Source organism: Hylaeus anthracinus, unplaced genomic scaffold (genome assembly GCF_026225885.1).
Source record: "Hylaeus anthracinus isolate JK02 unplaced genomic scaffold, UHH_iyHylAnth1.0_haploid 12002, whole genome shotgun sequence".
NCBI classification, from domain to species: Eukaryota; Metazoa; Arthropoda; class Insecta; order Hymenoptera; family Colletidae; genus Hylaeus; species Hylaeus anthracinus.
In genome coordinates, this window is record NW_026534349.1 from 12,947,555 (window position 1) to 12,970,494 (window position 22,940).

The 22,940-nt window shown below is 38.6% G+C and overlaps 2 protein-coding genes across 6 annotated transcripts in view; both read right to left on the reverse strand.

Annotated features, from left to right (window-relative positions):
• Positions 1 to 22,940, reverse strand: part of LOC128891815 (uncharacterized) — a 168,423-nt gene that overhangs the window by 99,200 nt on the left and 46,283 nt on the right. The gene's annotated exons all lie outside the window — the stretch shown is intronic.
• Positions 1 to 22,940, reverse strand: part of LOC128891804 (titin homolog) — a 59,946-nt gene that overhangs the window by 33,352 nt on the left and 3,654 nt on the right. The gene's annotated exons all lie outside the window — the stretch shown is intronic.

Sequence of the window (22,940 nt, forward strand, 5' to 3'; positions counted from 1 at the left end):
ACAGTTTTTGCTTCGAATGCGTGCCGACGGCCGCGTCCCTCTATCGAGAGGAGGCGAAGGAGAAGCCATCGAAAAGAGGAGAAGAAGCAGGCACGAAAGGCCGTGCAGGCTTCGGTGTGGTTCACGCGGGCTCTCAAATAAGGACAGACCGATTTCCGGTGGTCTCGCTTCCCCCTCCGAACCTCTGCAGCAACCTGACCCCACTATGAACCGATCGGGGTTCTCTTTCTCTCCTTTCCTCGTTACACCAACGTCACCGAGAAAAGGGAGAGAGGGAGAGAGAAGCCACGGCGTGTCTTCTCCTCGACAATACAGAGCCAGTGGCGCACCCAGAAATCCAGCGACGGGGGTGCATCTGGAAATTAACGCGTTCGAGTTACCGGACTGAGGCTCGTGAAAATTTCCACGGAGTTCAGATTTTTCTTTTCGCGCGACTAGCCTCTCGAGCAATTTTAAGTTTTGAATTATTCTAAATAAAATTGTTGAGTTCATTTTATTTGAAGTATAACGACTCGAAGTACAGTGGGTGTAGAATGTATTCGTACACCGATCAATTTCCCAAAAAACTTTTCTGTGAAATTGTAGTTTCTTAACTTCTTTTTTTATAATCAATGATATTTTACATATTCTCGAAAGTCTCTAAGATAGATATAGTCCAAACAACATTGACTAGTTAATATAATTTGTGAAATTAACAAAAAAATGCGCAAAAGTGGGTAAAAGTATAGAAGCAATAAGTATTTATACGATTCTTATGACGAACCATTTACAGTAGAGTTTGTAACGTAAACACATTAGTTTATTGCTCCGTGCGAATTAGAAAACATCAAATTTCCAGTAAAGTACTTTTAAACAGTTGCGCGAATACTTATTGCTTCAACATTTCTATCGATTAATTGTTTTTTTCTTGTTAATTTCGCAACTTACATAAATAGCTACTTTTTTGTAATCTATCTATTCTAGAGATTTCAGAGAATATGTAGAATGTCATTGTTTATAAAAAAATAAGATAATAAATTACAATTTTATACAGTTTTTTTGGAAATTGATCGGTGTACGAATACTTTCTACACCCACTGTATAAGTATGGGAGTACATGCTGTCTCATTTGAGAATTACAGAAATTAATTCTGATAGCGAGGTGTCAAAGAAGATACATCTGGAAGTCTGTGTTAAATTGATCACTTTGAACGTTTACTTAAATTGTAATATTTTTAGTTGCATTTAATGGTCCTTATACATACAAAATGGTAATCAATAGAAATATATCTGACTTGTTGGAAATATAACAATATAACAATTTAAAAGAATGTTGAAAGTGGTTTTATTTAGGGAACCCACCCCTGTATATTTAATTGAAAACAAATTGAAATCAACTTAAGGGTGTTGGTACTTGGTACCAAAATTTGAAAGTTGTGATATCAACAGCTAGTGAATTATTATGAATTATTACAAATTCAAGTTCTGTGGTACCAATAAGGGTTAGTCTGGTGTCTCCAAATGAAAATTCAGGGTTATTTTTTCTATTGCTTTTTTATGATGAAATAACTAAGCCAAAATAATTATTTAAATTAATTTACTTTTATCCCCACACGAAAACTTTCACCATTTAAAAAATTAATATTTGTAACAGGGAGTGTGTAATGTGTCCCCCTCCCAGCACCCCTCCTGGATGCACCACTGTGCAGAACCGTTCCTCTCTCTCGGATCTTCGTTACTAGAACGTGTTTCGCCTCGTTCTCTTTTAGAAGCTAGAGCGACGACTATGCTGTCCCGCTCCCTCTCAAGGTAGAGCCTATGTATTCGTCTTCGTCCACGTCGGTCCTCGTCGATGACGCCCGTCTTAACAGGGCAGGCTGTGTGCGGGCGCTCTGGCACAGCTGCCACAGGAGGGAAATAAGCCGAGGCGGCTCCGACTCTGGGGCCACCAGACCCTGCTGCCTGGAGAACGACCAAGAAGGATGCGCAGCTGCGACTCTCTTTTGCCCGTTTTACACGCCAACTCGAAGCCGCAGGTCGAAAAATTTCCTTCGTGGGACGAATCGGACTTGGTATCGTGGGCTGGGTCGCGCCACACCATTTCAGCGCTTCCGTTGCTTTCCTGGTCGCCATTGACGCGTTTATTGCCACGTGTACCGTTTTCGGTGAACTTTCCGAACCTTTTCCCATTAGCAAGTACGGTACGGTGAAGTAATTTGTCACAACGTAGAAGTGAGTTGTTTCTTTGTTTCTGGTACACCTATTGGTCCAGGTTTGCGCACGTGTTTTTCCATATCACATTTAAGGTCGATTCAGACTATACGACAACGGACCGGCAACGACACGACAAAACATTAAAACACGCGTTTTAATGGAACTATTCACACTGAACAGACACCGACTTGAACGTTCCGTCAACGGGAATAGTGTGAATAGTTCCATTAAAACGCGTGTTTTAATGTTTTGTCGTGTCGGTTCCGGTACGTGTCGTTGCCGGAACGTGACGGTCCGTGTCGTATAGTCTGAATCGACCTTTATCCTTAACTTGGACAAATTTCTAAATTCTCACGTTCTGATGCTTCGCATTATTTCTTAACTTCTTCCATTACATTCCTTTACATGTTTGTTGGGGCCCACTGGGCCCCTGTATAGCTCGGGTACCTCGGAATCGCTAAGCCCGTACTGTAGCTACAATTAAACATAGCTAGAGCCCCTGAGGTCGTAGGAATCAGTTTTCAGTTGCGCTAGATTTGTTACGTTGTTACTTTGTAATGAGCTGCTTGGGTATTTCTACTGTTGTGGCGAAATCGAACTAGGTCAATTTGGACCCAGTATTCTCTGCCAGAATTCGAATAGATACAGTTCAGTCACTGATGAAACTGCAATCTTTCTTTCCTTTAGTGTTTAGTTTATTCATCTCTTTAATTTTTATTTTAACAATAATTTCTTTACTACAGATTTTTTTATTAAACTCCAATATAGAGGTTTAACCGGATGATAACGTTTGCAATAATAATTTAGCATTCGTAATTTTTTTCCATGATTTCTTCTTATTCTATAACCATAGCTTCATCCTGTTCTATATTCGAACATCCTGCGTGTCGTTCTTACTTCAATAATAAGTTATCACTGATAATTTATCGGTACCCATTTAAACAAAAAAAAAAAATTATCGGAAATTGTAGCTTAACGTATCAAGATAAACATCTGATAGGAAAGTTTGTTCTTGGAATTCTAGATAAGGAATTTGACCGCGGGTCCAAAATGACCCGGTTCCGCCTTGCGTCCTAGCGTCGAACCTTTCGCCATCGGACGGTTAATCTGCCCAGCTGTTATCTGCTGGACGGAAATATATGCCGATAGGGCCGTGTGCCCATTCGCAGCCGGGGTTTCAACTCACATCAATGTTGTTCTTCTCGAATGACGACTCTGTCGTCGAATCGATACTTTACCTTCAACAATTCCTCGAACCAAGGTCTAAAACATCTATAAACCCTCGGAGGCTTTAGATAATGAACATATAGTATCCAAGTAAATTTTGTGATACGTATTTGAAATTTCTGTTAGTTTACTATTAGGTGTAGAAATTAATTCTCTGTCTTCACAATTAATTAATTATAACTCTAAACGGATATATTTACCCCCCATGTTGTTACATTAAAGTATTAACACAGATGCCAATATTTTATTAATAATAATTTTGCAATATTATTCAAGCAAAAAATTATACGATTAAACGTAACTCAATGTCAAAAATATAAAGATATATGCTTTAATTCATTTTAATTTAATACGTATAAATATCGTTCAGTTTTCAAACATTTAAAACCTTTATTTGTTAATAATAGTCGTTTGCTTGAAAGAGAATTACACTTTTCTTTGTATTGAGTTTAATAAATCTAATCGTAACCATTGTAGGTTCTGAAGATGATTTAAGAAATAGAAAGGTAAATAATAGCTTCACGGGGACTACAAAATTGTAAGCCTATAATAAAAATGGTTGTTCATCGTTTTATTCTGTTAAATTCAACGCGAGGCAACTGATAACCGTGCACTCTATTGTTGCAGGGGTGACAATAATTATACCGCCGTAGAGAATGTGCATCGAGGTTAGGTTTTAATAACAACACTTTAACTGTGTCTCGTCTCTCAGGTGCATGCGTACTTCCTGTTTTATTTTCTTTGTATCCAGGTATCTGTACCTCGACGTTTGCGTCATAAGGACGTTAAATAAATAAAATAAAAATGTTCTGCTTGGGCTGACATCGTAATCGGAACTCGGTACGTCCGCTGGTAACGCGCTTGGCACCCGCGAGCATGAACATTGCACGCGCACGCGTATTCCATGCACAACGCACGCGCATCCCGACGCATCCATTGAGCACGCGGTAGATCGAAAAATGTTTCTTCTCGAGCCAGGTCGTTGAAATGACCAGAGATCTTTTCAGCATCCCTTCAATAATATCTCTCCAATGATGGCAAAATCATGATACTCGTATTTTACACGTTTAAAGAACTTTGAAGTTACAATCAGTAGGTCTAATGCACCTTAATACAAATCTTCGTTAATGTACTTTAAGTAATAAAGTATTTGTGATTTGTTTACATGGTCTCTGAAGGAATAGTGAATAAAGGAATTATTTCTATGGTAATTACAGCAATAAAATGAGACAGTTTTAACGAAATAAGGAAAAGGAATACTATAGATAATTTTAAACAAGTTCTTTTAGGGGTGCGATCACCTAGGAAAATATTGAAGCTACAAGCTCTATATTTTTAAAAAAAACAAGTACTTTTATCAACGTTTCGACTTCGAAATTTCGAATCACCTTCAAAAAACCTACAAATGTAGGAGATAAGTTTGCAAATTTAATTTGATAAAGGTGTAGAATTATCTTGAAGTATAAAAAATTGTAATAGAATCAAAATAACATCGCCGAGTCGTAGATCTTAGTACTACTAAATTATTAATCGATTGGTAGTACAGATTACAAATTTTCCGTCTGTATGGAATTCTACGATATGGTTAAAATTGTCTTCGAGTTTAAAATCGTGTTTACTGTTGATTATGATCGGGGCGACGCGACTCACGCGAGGGAAGTGGTACGTCAACGAAGAAAGTGACTCAGTGGCCGAAGTATTCACAAGCAAGAAAATATATCTGCGTTACCATAGAAAAAAGACATGACGTCACGGGTCGCACGGTGCGATGCCCGACCGAGAACCATCATCGTCTTCGTCGACGATGGTAAGGGAGACAATTCCCCGAAACGACACGCTGGGTTCCCGGATTTTAGGTTTCGTTGTCCTAGCGGCCTCCACTCCAAAATGGCGGATCGGGTGTTCAAAACCGAACAACAAGGCCCACGGGTGGGCCAGCTGGGCCCTGCGTTTACAAGAGAAAGCCTATACCTGTCCGCCTCCGATTTTCATGAAATTTTGTTCATGACTTGGTTCATTGGTTCAACCTTGCTCAACTATGCTATATTTCGTTCCTACTATTTTTCGAGAGGAAGCGAGTAGGCACCTCTTGGACTAAAGGCACTCATTTTATTCGAGCATAATTGTTCAATTAAACATAATTGTTCAAAACTTTAACGACTTATTAAAAAGTACGAAAGGTACTGCAAATTGATTTGAATGAAACAGACGAATATTCTGGGTAGGTCAATCTTTCTTATGTAAATGAATTTCGAATTATTATCTGACATGTTTTTTTTTTTTATTCTTAGGACCCTTTCTCGTATTTTGACTTACTTTTGTTAAGAATGATACTGTTCAACTAATTCATACCTACGGTCGGTCTCATAAATATTCGTACTCTCTGTGTCTATTGAAGAAATTTGTCTAAATTAAATGGCAAATGTGATGTTCCCAAATAAATTGTATGTTATAAATATATACGCGTGTAAAGTTTATTCATGTACGTATTTGTTAAGAAACATTGAAACTTGGAAACATGAAACCTATCATTTAATTTAGACTTTCAACAGATACATACGTATAGGACTGACTGTATATACTAACTTATACTAATTCTAAACGATCTAATCGATTCCAAACATTGTTTAACTCAAAAGACGTAAGAATCTTTAAAATGTTAACTTTGAAAAGGTTGTACAAACATTTTGAAAATCGAACTTTGAAGAGTGGTTTCAACCCTTAAACTCGAGCTAAAACAGCTGAAAAAAGCTTCTACAAGCTTACAAAGTTTCATTCAAATCGGAACCGATTCCCTTGGCGCCCTTGTTAGACGCTATTAATCATTCGACTAACCTGTTCGAACTAATTACGTACTAATAAACTATCGCGTAACTGTAGACTCTTCAAATAATTAATGACGTCACGTTTAACTCTTTGGGGCACGGCGGGATTAAAAAAGTGTCCCACCTTTGTGATGGACCGTAATGCATGGTGGGACATTTTTAATCCCATCTCGAAATTTTCCAATAGCTGCATGTGTATAGGTTTATATTTCGTCTTATTTACGTAAAGCAGTTGGTAATATATTCATTCAATGTTACAAATGTATGCACTTATGTTGGCAACCTTCAACATGCTAATACCGGTTCAACAATTGTTGTAAGCGGAAGATTTATTGCGATAATATTTCTTTCCTGGTTGTATGTGATGTGCGCTTTGTAGTACAAAAAAAAAAAGGGAAGTTCGAACACGATGGTCTTGTACTGCGTGCAAAGTGCCTCTGTGTTTAGGGAAAAATATGTGCTTTAGTAAGTACCATTCATGAACCTATGTAGCACGGTGGGACTATTTGAGTCCCGCCCTCTAACAACAAATTCGATTAAATAATTGTTATTTTATTATTTTATGTTATTTTATATTATTTTGTTATTATATTTATTTTGTTACATTACGTGATACCTTTATTAAAACTTTATTTACCGGGAGCCTATTTATAGGCTTTTCAATTGCAGTATTTAGCTATTCGAATTCATTTACTGTGTTTGATGGCTGTCTACTTACAATGTTCAGTGTTTGGAAACAGACTTTGCTTTTTCAATGTACCTAGTAACAGTATGGAGAAATTATTGTCAGTCTAGATTGGCATATGCTACGGTAGAAAATTCTTGTTTGGATTAAAGACTGTATCTAAATAGCCCGGTAGATAAAGTGTTAATAAATATATAACAATTTTGTTTGATTTAAAACGCAATAAAATTCCTGTGCAACATGGGTCTATTTTATGACCTGAATTCCTGTGCCGCAAAGAGTTAAGGCATAATCTGTCAGAACGTCTGGTACATGAGTAGATCCGAGACGAATTCTGCCAAAAATATCATCGATACCGCAACAAAATATTCCTTTTTAATATATCAAGAGTTTCGAAGACGTACATTCGTCGGTCTCCGAAAGTTCTACCAACGCGGTCTCTTTTTCCGAGCTAGTTGGACCCTTCGAAGGAGAAGCATCGGTTCTCCAGCCCCGAGCAGGCCAGAAAACCAAGGAGCCAGAAGAAAGGACCGACGTGGCGGAATATTGATGACGGAAACGGCGGAAAGGTGGGGACCCCGATGGGCTCACCTGGCCTTCCCGAGATTTTTCATCGTCTTTCAGGTCGGTCCTCGGCTCGTTTCCCGACCTCTTCGGCCGCTTATTACGGCCAAGCCTAAGGGATGGTATCTTTGGTACACGGCCGTGCTCTAGGTGGTTCACCCCACTCTCTTAAGGGTCAACCACCCCACTCGTGTGGTTCTTCCTATCTTCGTCTCGCTTTAACAGTGGCTGACAGTGAGGCTCAAGCGAGAGGGGCCGAGAGAGAAGGGGAGACACCCTTCATCCTTGAGGCGGGGTCCCGGCCACCCCGCTGCTAGGTTCGCTAGGATCAATACCCGCCATCCGAACCGAAGTCCAAGCCACCCTCTCTTTGCCTGCGCTGCCTGCCTCTGGCTGTGCCTGCCGGCCTGCCAAAACCTGCCCCCGGTCCGTCTGCCCGAGTCTCCGGAGAATTCGAGTGGCTTCACGAATCCGTCGACGTCGGATGCCACCCGAGTCGCGTGTAGAAACGGCCAAGTCTCGCGGATTACGCGACTCTTCGGCGCAGTGGTTCTTGAGAAGTCAGACCGCTCTCAGAGGTTCGCAAAGTCGGTTCCTATTCGCGATTCTCGCTTTGTTCGGTCGAGTGCTAGGCTTCGAGACGGGCTACCACTTGGTCCCGCGTTGGGAACTCGGAGAAATGAAGATATGGAATTTTTTTCCGTTGAGCATGTTTCTTTGTTGGGAGGTTTCTAACGCTTTAGTTGGAGAGGTATTCAGGATTAGTTTATAGGTGAGAAGGGAACTTTCTATGTTAAGAGAGGATGAGATAACATTTTGTATATTGTTACTGGGTATATTCCAAGGATATATTTTCATCGAGGCTGGGATGTAAATCTTAAACAATGGTGCCCAACTACTTGGGATATGGCGACCTTCGAATAACCTCGAGGGATGCAAATTCCGTTTCTATGTAAAGCAAAGGGCATATGCTATTAGAATATTAAAACGTAACTATAGGTAAATTATAAAAAAAACTGGTTCGACTGTATATAATATGGTGACCTTCAAATAACCTTGAAGTATAGAAATTCCGTTTGTACGTAAAGAAAACGGCACCCACTATAAGAATATTAAAACAAATTAATATTGAAGAATACTCTGCCCACGAATAATTTGGAAATTTTGCCTCCTAGTGATCTAATGTTTTGAAGCGTAGAAGTACCCTAAGTCCTCAAAAACAACGTGGATATCTTTGATACGAAAATTACGTGCTCTAGAAAATAAAAATGTGCGTATAAGAATACATGCACTTTACAATGTATCTATTGATTTTCAATTTGCATTGAGTAATATGTGGGACCGCAACACGAAATCAATATGTTGAAGAGATACATATTGATTTCTTTCTAAGCAACTTTCATACAGTACGTAATCTTCTTTTTCGCCGTTTTAATTTTATCGAATCAAGTGGATCAACGTAATCCCTAATTAAATCCAACCAGCTGTTGCTGCAACTGGACATTTAGATTCAGACGGTGTAACGTAACGTTACACTTCTATAGGACGAAGTGAAAACGTTGATAGGGTGGAACGGGATGGATTGAAAACGTCGACTTTTGATAACGGAATTGAAATAGTTCTGGGGGCAATTGCGCGAAGAAGAAATTCGAATTAAAAAGAGCTTAAAGTGATGTTTAAAAATTGCAATTTGTTGTAGAAATTAAGATTCTTTGTCGAGATGGGGAAAATAAGGTAAGCTTTGAACTTTTAAGTTAGATATATGCTTTTAAAACTTGTTGACTCACCTGTAATATTAAGGGTCTTAACAATTTTGCGCAAAAAAAACATTTTTTGCAACTGTAATAAAATTACACTGTAACATGTATCGCGAGTGTCCTGATTTTTTGATACATTTGAAAATGCTGCACATTTTTCTAAAATCTTTTAATTCAATGCTAATGCTATTAGAACACTTGAAAAATTGAATCTAGTACTGCCTCTTTATTTTTTTGTTTCTCTAGAGCTCCTACATGAAAATCCATGAAACTAATTTCACACGAAATAAATTTTTTACCAAACTGCTGTCAATACTAAAACGGCAATTTAGGTGCGTGTGTAGAACACCCCGAAGTGTTTTTCAAAATTGCTTCAGATTTTTTTTAGTCACGTTGTTCTTTTACTATAAATATATATAACTATAAAATATAGAAAAATCAGTATGCCCATACTACATCGTTGAATTTTCAAAATTTAGCTCCAGACTTGCAATGAATGATGTAAAAGGCTCCCGGATACTGATTTTCAACAAAATTCATAGAAGAGGAAAATTCCTAACTCAAAGATTAATGTCTGTCCCGCTAAATATTTTAGAAAATGGTAAATTGAAAATGAGTAACTGGCGTTCACGCCGAGCAAGTGCTGAGCAGATGCATGGTCGTGTAGTTACGTCGCTAGTAATGTATAAAGTATGACTACCCGATCGGTTGGTACCAAGTTATGTTTAATTCATCTTTCCTTTGTCCCCGTTACCAGGTACAAAGCCGACGTTTTCGACGCGCTGAAGAGTCGCTTTGGGTACCGAAGAGTAGTGTTCCAAAACGTTACGCTGGCAGATTGCTTGCGCAATTTCCAGAAATTTTAATATTGATACTTGAAACTGCAGTTTCGTGAAACATTCGAATTAGAAGATTTCATTGGTCATGTTCGAGAACTTAAGACTCGATGAAAAGCATACTACTATGAAATAACATCAACATATTTAATCCATTCACTGATAGGTAGGCTGTTTTCATGTCTAAACTAGCTGCGAATTTCCATGCTTCTCCGACTTCCTCGAAGTTTTCTTTCATGATTTCGCGACCTTTCATCGAAGTTTCTAAACTGGTTGCGAATTTTCATTCTCCTCCTATTCGTGTTTACATCATACATTTGCGTCCTGACATTTTGAATACTAAAAACGATAATGTAAAATAAATGATAAATTGTTTTACATACATTATGCATTATTTTTACGCGATTTGTTTGCGCTCTGACATTTTGCTTAATGAAAACGTTAAATGAGTAATAAATTACTGCAATTATGAACATAACTAATGTTTGTGTTTAACGAAATGAAATTCAGAAATTAAAATCCGTTTACGTTCCCCTCGTAAAGTTGACAGAACCTGTCATATCGCGTTTAGGGATCCCTGGTACATTCTAATCGATTCCCTGCGTCTATTTAAATAGGCACTGGTCCATATCTGGTTTTATATTCAAGTCTGACCGGTACTGAAATGTTCAAAATACCGTCTGTTGTCTCCGCATCGAAGTTAAGTAAAAACTGAGGCGTCCATATTATTTTATAAAAAGAAATTTGAGCTTTTCTCTTACTAATCTCCCAAATGTGGACCTTAGTTCTCATACTAATCTTTCAAATGTGGACCTTAGTTCCCGTACTAATCTTCTAAAGGATTGCAATTGCAAAGGAATACCTTGGATCAATAAAAAGAATAAAAATTACGTCTACCAAGCGACCTCGAGCGAGCAAATTTCTCATATTAAATTTCCAAATGTGGTCCATAGTTCTCACGCTAATCCTTTAAACCACAGAAAATTACATTTCTCCTAAAATTTGGAATATCTTAGATAAACCAATAAAAAGAATAATGAGAATTACGTCTACCAAGCGAGCCCAATCAAGTTTAAACCTATTCGCGATGCAAAAGACTCGATTTTAAATGAAATTATATAGGACCACGAACTTGAAGAGCTCGAATCAGATCAAAAGTGATACCCGAGATTTCGATATCTTTCGACATTGCCTTTTAAATTCTTTCATATCAAATTGAATGCCAGAGATACCTAATCGTATCAGTCCCATCGCTACAGAATGTGCGTCATCAATACCATTCTATCAATAGGAACGCCTCGATCCTAACCTGCATCTGTGGTAGTAGGAACGAAATTGTGCTAACCAAGTGTAACTCACGAATTCGAGTCGAAGCCATTTTTCATGTTTCATTTCGAGTGATTCGAATGGGACACGTAGTTTAACGAGTCGAATTAGTTTCGATCGTTGTACTTAGAATGTACAGAATGTTCGTTTGGCACAGCTGCAAGGGAAAGGAAACGACAGTTGATGAAGTAAACATCGCTGTAGTCTTGTTTTAACCCTTTGCATTCCTAAGTCCAGGTGTATCGAGCAGATATTTAGAAGCATCCTGCTACAAGTAATAAAATAACTAATATTTCCATTAAACTGTGTTAACACTAAACCTACCACGACTATATATATCTATAAAATCGATGTACAACTGTTTCACGTGTTATTGAGTTTAGCATCACACGAAGTATCTCTGCACCCAATTGAAAGAAGTGTCTTTAAGATCAGTCATTTGATCGATCACGGTAGAAATGGGTACCAATGAAATATGGGTAGCCTTAATGTTAACTTATGTATGGTTATGTTTAGTTAACGAAATTTTAACTCGAGAGTCTACGAGAAAGAACTGCTTCAAGTTGACTATCGATGTACGACCTAAGATTGCTTGGAGTGCAAAGAATTAAAAAAGCGCTACCACCTACCAAAACCTCTGACTCGTTTAATTGGAAGTAGATCTACTATTCAACATCCATCAACATCAAGGCAAGGCTCTGAACTAGCAGAGAGAATAAGATTCGTTAAAGGTGCAGATTACAAAGCTCCTCCATCTACTTCAGCCTTCCTACCATAATTATAAGCGAAGGACTATTTAAAGGTTAGTCCCGCTGTACTGTGTCATTTCTTTTTATTTTTTATTTGTACTATAGAATTTTTGTTAAGCCTAGCGTTGCCAGGTGCTTAAGCATTGAAGATACTTTAATGGTACTTTGGGAAGGACGTTTATAAAAATTTCTTTCGTACTGTTTAGTCCATCTATATTATTACAATTGGCCACCAGTGATCAACTCCCTGTATTAATCCTAAAACTACCAAGTTGGTTTCTACTTCAAATTTCTTTCTATAGCCACTCAATTATTGACAATGTTTTCACTCCAATTTTCAGGGACAATTATTGTAATACTTATAATAGGTAAATATATTGACTTTGGTATGGAAGACGAGAGGGTAAGAGGGTGGGTAAGGAAAATTGAGAAGAGAAAGGAAAGAAGCGGGCACTAAAAATTAAAATAAAAAGAGACCAAAGTTAACGTTAAGGGTAGTTTAAGGCTTCGATGTATTTAGATTAAGGATTATTAATTTTAAGTTTAGTATGTAAGATATTGAGTACGGTGGTATGAGTGAGGGTGTAAATGGTTTAGTGGATTGTAATCCAAGTCCATTTCGTGGCTTAAAAGCTGTATTGTATAAAAACTATATCTATCCATCTATTGACTTTGGTAGTTTCAGTGTTAACGACGTACCCCTGTGCACGCTAAACACCATCCCCTACCCGCCACCTTTAAAAACTTCCACTCCTACGGATCATCGACGCCACTAATCGCAATATCAAACGCAACATTCATCGATAATTCAAAGCCTCAACCTTGCATCCCCCTCCGACTCGTCAAAGTCGAAGGAGTCGAAGCTCCACCTGCAGCCGAGCGAATCAAACGGATAGTTCCTCGGCAATTTTCGGATCGCTGATCGATTGGTTCGTCGAGATGCATCGAATACAACCCACGGGGCTAGACGCGTCTTTTTCACCGTGGAATCAGAAGGGGTTGAAAGGGAAGACCGTTCGCTTTGCACGATGGAGCCCAAAACGCGTCTCGCGGCGCGTTCTTCCTTCCTCTCGTTATTGCTACAAACGCGAGAGCGCGAGAGGGGTCAGAGCTCGTTTGAAGGGCGGATTCGCGAAGGGGGATATCCAGGAGGGAGATGGCCGCGGTGGTGAGACACACGTACACAGGGGCTGGCAGGCACGCCTGAGGGTGGTGGTATTGCACGATGGGAACGGATAGTAACCGACCCGGGGCTTGGATCACCGGATGACGTCATGCCCTGGCGTTACCAGGATACCAAAGATCAAAGACCAATGAAAACGTCACCTTCTCGCGGGGTACCTATCCGAGCCACAGAGTCGACTAAACAATACGTTTCTTTTTAAACGACTTCGAAAAAAGGAGGAGGTTACCAGCTCCGATCCCCATGTATGCTTTGGTTATGTTTATGGATAACTTCGTAACGACTGAACCTAAGGGAGGAAGCTTAGACCCGTGAACAACTATATTCAACAATTTTTTTTCGGAAAACAATTGACGTAAGGGTGGAAAGCACATTAGGAGGTCAAATGGTAAGTATTTTTCAAGATATTTTTGTCTACAGAGAAAAATATATCCAATGTTTTTCAATTCATTTTCCACGGTACTCTTTGAGATATCGCTTTTTTTTTTTTTTTTTAAATTGTATTAATACACTACGAATTTTATACATTTATGATGTGAAGTAATACAAAAGACATTCGAAGAAATATACATAATGTAAGTTGGATACAATCTACGTACAAATTAATATAATAATATCGTTCTTTCATTTCGCTTAAATGTACATACCTTAGCACGTATTTATTATATTAGCTTGTATCATGAATGTATCAATCAGCATTTTTAACCGACTTCGAAAAAGGAGAAGGTTACTCAATTCGATATGTCTATATATATATATTTTTTTTAATCACTACATTAATAATCTAATCGAACTATAATATCGTATTTGCAATTTTTCTATACAATTTGACCATTACAGAATCAAACAAAATTATTTCATTCCTTTCAGCGCTTTTTTTTTTTTGGAAGTCAGTTAAATTTCTGGTTTTCGTTTCTTACTTCCTCCAAGTGGAATCGCACGAAGCTGCCGGTTGTACTTATGGTAATGATGACCCCCGTCTTTGTTCTTGATCTCTATCTGACCGAGCACGAGGAGAGACCCGCAAGGATATGATACCGTGATTGCGTGGCTTCGATCGCTGATATTTTATTTATACCCGCCACCAGATATCGAAACAAGGATACCGGCGCAGGAGACACTCCGTGGACGAATAATCTATGATAATTATTCGTGAGAGACTTTACTCCGCCTTATTGGATCCGTTGCGTTTAACTTTCGACCCTTGGAATGACCTGCATCGCCGTTCTGGCTTGTGGGGATCTTTATGGAACCAGGAGATCCCTCGGGAAATGCTCTGCACGAATGATTTATTTTTTTTTGGTAGGAAGACATCGTGGTCTGGTGTCTTGAATTATTCTTTTAGGTGGATTCGGTGGCATAGACTAGATGGAAGCGATACTATTATCTCGATTGTCTATGGATACTGGGAGCAATTCGATGTTGAAATAGAGAAGAGGTTATGGCACAGCATTTCAGTGATCAGGAAGGACCTAGAGATCACTTACATTTTAAGGTTAAAGTATTTCTGAAAATAAGAATATTAAAATCAAAGATACATCTGAAAGTAGAAATGTCAAAGTTGAAGATTTATACGCTTAGAGTATTCTAGTATTTAACAAAATTTTCATTGAAATAAGTATGGAATGTACTACTCTTCATTTAGGATATATTAGTCACACTCATCGACGAGGCTTATTTAGCAGATCTCGCCGTGAACGTGACGCTATTAATTGGTCGAAGTCTCCCATTACTCGATAGTTTAGTGGAACATGATTAGTTTGAACAGATTGGTCAAATGATTAATAGTGTCACGGTTAAGGCAGGATCTGCTGGATCAGTGGTCGGTATCCTATGACCCGCAGGTTATACGATGGCTTACGATGATGTAACCATTGACCCATCGACCAGATGCAGCATCAGAAATATCACAAGGATTAAATAAAATTTGTTGCATTAGTTTCGGCTGAGAAACAAAGTCTTAAAACATTTGTATTTGTACCAATTACTATTTTACTTTTTTTCTTTTTTTTTTTTTTTTTTTTGGACAATCTCACTTTCTGAAATAACTACAATTGTAACATTCCTGTTTTTAGAAGTAGCTTTAACGTCGACATTTCTACTTTCAGAGATAACTTCAACTTTAATATTCGTAGTTTCAGAAATAGTTCAGGTTTAATAGTCGTATTTGTAGAGATAAATTGAATTACATACATGATTGAATAACACTTCGATCCCTTAGAAATTTCATAACTTCTACTGTAATATCTTTCGGAAACCTACATTTACAAATTTCAACTTTAACATTTTTATTTTCAGAAATAACGGCACCTTTAACGTACCTACTTTCAGAAATAACTTCGGCATTCCTACTTTCTCGAGCAATTTCAACCACACTAACCTACTCTGCGACAGGTCCTGGATACCGATAGTATTGATGCGATACTATTCCTAGGACTATCAGCATGAACATACAGGGTGGCCATAAAGTTCCCACCCATGTACAGGTTGCCCATAAAATACCTATCTATATACACAGTCCCTGTAATGTCACTATATACAGGGTGTTCATCCAGTTCCTACTTACATAGAAGGTGATCGTCAAGTCTCTACGTATATATAGGATATCCTATAAGTCCTCCACAGTGTTGAGAAACTTGATATCTTTATATAAGGTACCCGTAAAGTTTCTAATACAGAGTGATCATAAAATTCCTGTCTACATAAAATCAGTGATGGGCAAAACCCTAGGCTTCGAATAAATCTGAAGTTTGTCGATTTGTTTGTCTCGTTTCCTTTATTTGGAAAATGTTCAAAAGAAGAAGCCTAGAGTTTTGCCCATCTCTGCATAAAATGTATCCGTTTAGTTTCTATCTATATACAGGGTATCCACAAGATTCCAACCTATATACAATATGTCAAAAAAGCTCACATCTACGTAGTGTCTTCATAAAATATCTATCTACAGATTAGTTATCAAGATCTTGTCTACATATATAGCACCTAAAAGTTTGTATCTATTTAAAGAGCGTTCATACATTTCATATGTATCTAGAATTAATTACCACAGTATACAAAAATGCTATTGGTCCCTGGATTGGATACATTAAACGAGTTCCACGTATCCGAACAAATTGAAACGATGGAAGCGGGGGATTCCAACGAATCCACGTATTTTGCGGCCTACGGGAGCCGACTTTGACCTTTCCACATCCGTACAGGTCGAAAGCGAGGTCAGTCGGGCCGGGGTGGACGTTCCTTCCAATTTCGATCCCGACCCGGGGATCAGAAAGGACTTTAATTGTAATTGAGAAAACGGTACTTTCGGTACCGTTCTGGGTTCTACGTTTTCTTCGGAGTATTATATTGCAACGTACGAAGTGGTTCGAGCGGTTTACGATCGCCTACCTGCTAGCTGGGACAACGACGCGAAAGAGAATTTATATTGTTACCGTGGCGCACGGGAATTATTTTCAATACAACGTTTGGAAACAAATTAGAAAACGAATTGTCTAGCCTTATTCGCATCTTTATTTGCTCTGTGTTCAATCTATATTTATAAATCTAAGTCCTCCGAGTCTTTACCCTGATCTCGATTTCAGTCTATTTTCTTGGAAAGGGTATGGAAAAGGTTTAGTTATGAAACTTCATTTGTGGATGGTTTATTATTAAGAGAAAGTAGGTGTTCGATTTTCTTTTTAGACGCAACTTTAAAGAGAAAATAAATGGTGTAAAATACCGAGCAAAAATTACGAGTGTATTCGATAATTACAATAATTGCATAAGAATAACAATAAGTAAAATTCTACGGCTACAAAAGTTCGTATAGATGCTTTGCAATGGCCGTCAGGTTGAGACTTGCGTCACGTGTATCGATACATTGTAACAGAGATCAGGGTGAAGACTTAGAAGACACAGAGTTATAAATACATACAAATTGAACACAGAGGAACAGAATAAATTTCTACACCTAATGCATAAACTACAATCTCGCCACAATTTTGTCAAATATCCATTGTCTACAAATAATTTTGACTCGTGCGTACTCCATCAAGCATCAGAGTCACCCAATGCGTATCATTGTTTTCGAGAAAATTAAATTTGTTCGAGAGATCGTAAAAGCTGCTTTGCCTTTGGTACGGGAATTAATGTTAAAGCGCGGGCCAATCGTTACAAATAATTTGCTGCGAACCCTTTGTCAGAAAATTCACGCGTATACGAGCAAGAGGACCATTCGAACCGATCAATGCAATTAGAGTTATTGCGAGTACCTCTAGCGAGAAAAATACAACGAAGTTGCATTCAGAATGTGCCGAGGCCTTCGAAACACGAAGCTTTGAAATCCCGCCGAGCTGACCGCGGGGAACGTCTTATCCCTCCAATAAACAAAGCATTTCCATGGCCTCAGGTACCAAAACCTTCAAGGCCGTGCAGGAAACCTGCTTGAACCGGCGAACTACGGACCCAGATACCTACGAACTTCCAGGAAACGGCCGTTATACCGTCGAAGAAGGGACCTCGAGGTTAGCTAGGTACACTCGAACAGACAACAGAGACCCTAAACGCGGATTGCTCTCAACCATCGTGCTGGTACCACCAGGACGCGCCTAAAATATCTAGGATGGGCTTATAAACAGGAACTGGCGCGCACAAACAACTCTGATCGCATAGCTATCTCTTTGGAAACACTTGGGAGATCCGTGTTTATTTTTGAGAAAAAGATATATTTTAGCATTATCTCGTAAAGAAGGTACAAGTATAGGGTTGAATCACGAAAGTACTTGTGCTTTGTTCCGATCGAAAAATGAAGATATATTTTTGTCACGGGTGAACATCTAGCTTAATCCTTTGCGGTTTAGATTTTTTGAGTTTGGTGCATCGTTGTTGAGTCTTACTCGACAGAAGAGTGCGGAGGGGTAATGAATCGTATGCGTTGCTTCATTGAATATCATTGGTTATAAGGAACCTTTTTAGTTTTGAAGAAAGGGTATTGATAAGGGTGGCTCTTGATCTCAAAGTCTAATTGGGAACGTTTTTTAATAGATGCTCGAAATAACCATGGATTCGAGAAATAAATTTTGGAGAGGTAGGCTATTAATCCTTTGCACTCGGATGTCCTCTATGAGTGGACGTCGTAAGTCTAGCAAATTTTGTTAGTGGTTATGTAAAATAAATTTCTGCTAGGACAAATTTTGTTAAAATGCATGTGTTCTTGAGGTTTTCTTCAAAATAAACATATTAACATATCGATGCGTCCACTATAATACGACGAAGACAGAAGAAGGATAACAAAGAAAGAAAAATATTTCCCCATTAACACCTTATCTACCAAGGGCCTATTTATAGGTTTTTGTAACTATCTACAGGAACCTATTAATTCTACTGTTAGTTGTCTACTGACAATGCTCAGTTTGAGAAACAATTTATGAATACGCTTCATAGTGGTGCGCTATGACTTTGATACATTTAGTAACCAGTACGCAGAAATTAATATCAGCTCAGAATAACATATACTAATTTTTACAAATCCTTTCTTAAAACATATCCTATTTCTAAATGGGCCGATAGATAAAGCGTTAACGATCATTCCAATACACACAGCATCAAAGTAACCATCTCCAAGCTCCAAGCTCTGTTAAGGGGTTAGTCGCAGTCAGGAAAATGGAAACGGACAGTTTCTTGTGTGTGTTTTTTTTTAAGGTATTAAATAATAATTTTTCTGAATGAAACGTAAATATATTACAAAGTATGTCTTAAAGAACTGTAAAAGAATTTTTGTTTTAAAAAAAGGTTAATTCGTTTCTTCGTAACAGACGATGGCGTGGGTGGCCACTTGGTTTGCGGTGAGCAAGATTTCTTCAAACTGGTGCACCTGAAAACAAAACTAAAAGTAGATTTAGAAAATATATTAGACTAACGAGTCCCTGATCGAAGGATTTTTTATTTTCTTGTATATTTCTTTTTTTATCCCGTATTGAATCGCTTAATTTTAGTGAAAAAATTGAAGATCAACTTCAAATGTACGCCATCTTGTTTTAAATTAATCTTTTCCAATATCCTTCGTTCAGGGACCCGCTAGACTAATCTATTTTCGAAATCAACCTTTGTCTTTGTTTCCAGGTAAACCAGTGCAGAGAAATACTTGCTCACCGCAAACCTATGTTTTTAAATAGGTTTATGTTTTATGACGATATAAATTAAACGTTTCTTAAAACAAAAAATGTTTTTTATTTCTTTAAAACACGCTTTATAATATATACTTAATTCTTACTTCTGCAAATTATTATTTAATAACAAAAAAAAAAAAAAAAAAAAAATCACAAAGAAATATCGTTTTTCCTCTTCCTGACTGCGACTAACCCCTTAAACCCAAACATAGTACAACAGCAACGCTTTCTCCATCTCAAGGAAACAAGTCGAGCTCGAATTCACGATGCAGGGACCAAGTGTATGCACGGGTCACCAAAAATACCCACGAAGGATACGCAATACCCGTGAGCGTGCAACGACGCGACGCTCGCAGGCGTACGCGTGCGTCCGCCTACGCGTCGTCGTCAGGGGTACGCATACACGAATAAGGAAGCATGAGCGAGTGTCGACGCAGTCGCAAGGATCGTCAGCCCGACATCTGGCTACGGTCCTTCGCCCGAGGGACCGAGGGACAAAGAAGACCTTCCCCTTTTCTTAGGGGGGCCTTGGGCTGGATTATATCGTAGGTTCCTTGCTCCAACGAACGCACGCACGCACGCACGCACGCACGCAACCACGCACATCGATGGCGTGTATCTGGTACCGGGCAAGCTCTTCAGAGTGGTTGCTCGACGTTGGTCTGCAGGCACACGTAACGACCCCACCGGTACCGTTTCTATGGTACCGTTCGCAGGGATTAACGCCCCTCCCGCTCTCGCAGACCGCTCCACTTTCATCCGGGCCGCGGGGTGAGACCAGCCTTGGCCTGGGACCAGACCTCGGATGCCGGCGTTCTTTCGACAGCCGCTTACGCGAACTTTAAATATTATAATTACCGGGGTCTACCAAGACAAACTACACTGTGTCATCCCTCGAGTTCCTGCCACTTAGGTGTTCTGGTATCGAGGGGTTACGACACTAAAATTGAATGGGGAAAAATCAAACTTTCTGAGTTAAATTTTTGTAGAAGATGTTGAGCGCTCGATCGAAGGCTTCTATTACTATAAGGAAGCACGACATTAAAATTTTTTTTTTTTAACCGTTTGAGTGCTGAAGAATTTTCTTGTGTACGCGTATGTTCCTCGTACGTATCGAAGCGCGAGAGAGCTTCGCCGCAGTCAAACGGTTAAATTGATTTTTTGTTACCTTTTTCGGAAGATACGCATTTCAAGAATCTCGTGTCAAAAGAAATGATCAAAATTACTAGAGTTACAGCCTTGAGTGTGAAACCGTGTTAACAGCCCGATCGAAGGCTACTGAAACTGTAAACGTATTTATCTCTAAACATTTTTCAACCTGGTTAACAGCTTCTGAGAAAACTATGCGTTCGATCGATACGATCCAAGTCACATTCTCCGAAGAAAACTAGTCTCTATGACCTGACGTAGCTGTTCATCTTCGAATTGTTTTTTTTTTCTTCTAAATCAATCTATCGCATAGATTCATAAATAACTTTCGTTGCAGGTAACATATTACCATGCTGCCAAGAACCCTCTACACCGTAACAATTTTTAATTTGCCTTTTAAATGGGGAACAAGCGATAAGGAACGATAACGATTACATAATTAATTAAAATTTGTTATTTAATAATATATTTGAAAATAAATTGTAAGTTTAAAAATGAAAGTTTTTTTATGAATCAACCCGATAGTTCAATACTAAACCTACCAACCCAAGTAACATATAATTTCATATACAAATTAATGTATAAAAATGTTACAATAAAATGTGAGTGGTTTTTAAATAACAGATATAATTTCAAAGTTTGTTTAGCAAATATTTAAACTCCGCGAATGAAAGGACTGTATAAACTGCTCTTCTATTTATGAAAGAAGAGTACTCTTGCGCCATGGAACCTCTCAATGGCCGTTCAACGCGTCCACGAGGCCGTGGAACCTTTTGTGCAAGCAGAATTTGTCTTCCGAACGACTGAGAAGCTTCCAGGAAGTTTCCGGCCGTGAGTCAAACTAAACTTCGACCAGGAATTATAAAAGCTTTTGTGAATTCCTACTTTTGTTGATACAAACGATTAAGTACACGTATAGAAGGAAAATAATAAAGTACTGTTCGGGGAGTTTTCAAATTTCAGAAGGAATTTATAACTTTAATATAATCAAATTATAGAACTGTAAATAGCAACATGTGATGTAAAAATATCGAGACCATTTTGAAAATATTCTCTATATGAGAAAATTCATAGGCATTTTAAAATCATATATATATATACGTATAGTAACTATGTATATTCAAGAAATAACGATTCAAGCAATCCTACTAATCAAAAGTGAATACCACTTTTCATTAAAAAGATTAGTTCTTCGGTATACATATATACATGTACAGTGACTAAAAGAGGTGCATGCATAAGCGAAACACGAAGAGACGACTTATGTTCGGGCACAAGATTTCCGAGTAAGCAATCAATTCGAAGAAGTGCAATTCCAAGCGCCCAAGGGGTTAACGACCAAACTCGATTGACGCTCTTTTTGTTATTTCTCGCCGTAACGATACCATACGCGCGAAGACCGATCGGTATTACCGTGCAGATAAACCGCGGCCACGTACGTATTTGTCAAAGGAAAAAGAAATCGTAGAAATAATCGTGATCGTCGAAAAAGAAGAGGGCAGAGCAAAGGCGAGGACGTTTACTTCTGTTCCGTGGTAACAAGGTAAACGAAAAGGAAAGGAGGCGGCAGAAATAGTCATCCTGTTATCGACACTACTGCGTTGCTTATCGTTCTACGGTCAATATTTCTCTCCCCGTTTTTTCCTTCCTCTCCCACTTCCCTGATTCCACGTTGTTAGAGCGCGTTTGCGCGCTCGTCAGTGCTCCTCTTATCCCCGACTTTATCGGCCGATAACGCCAATCTTGGATGGGATCGACGATTGAAGATGAGAGGAAAAAAAAAAAGAAAAGAAGCAGAGACCCGACGCTTATGTGGATGTATGTACTTTTCGCCCGATCGAATTTGTCGTTGCCGAGTGAGCGGCCGTTCTCCAGGCGGAGAACGTGCTAGGGAACGACCGCAACCTCGTTACAAAGACGATTCTCTTCGCAAGGTGTCCCAACTCTTCGATACATGCATTCGTTTCGAAACAGACACGTATGTACGCGTTTCCCTAGATCCTCGAAGCTCGTGCGAAATAATACCGTGAATTGAAAAATTCTCGAACCGAAATATCATTCGAATTGATGCTCGAGATGTGGAGAACATAATTATTAATTAAGTACAAGTACTTAACTATTTGAAGATTATTCAAGTACTTGAACGTTCGAATATTATTTAAGTACTTGACTAATCGAACATCATCCAAATATGAACTATTCAAATATATACTATTTATTAAAAGTCTAAAAAATAAAGTCGTGTTTGAATTCATTTTCACTGGGAGAAACTCACCAAGATAATATTCTGGTGAAGATAC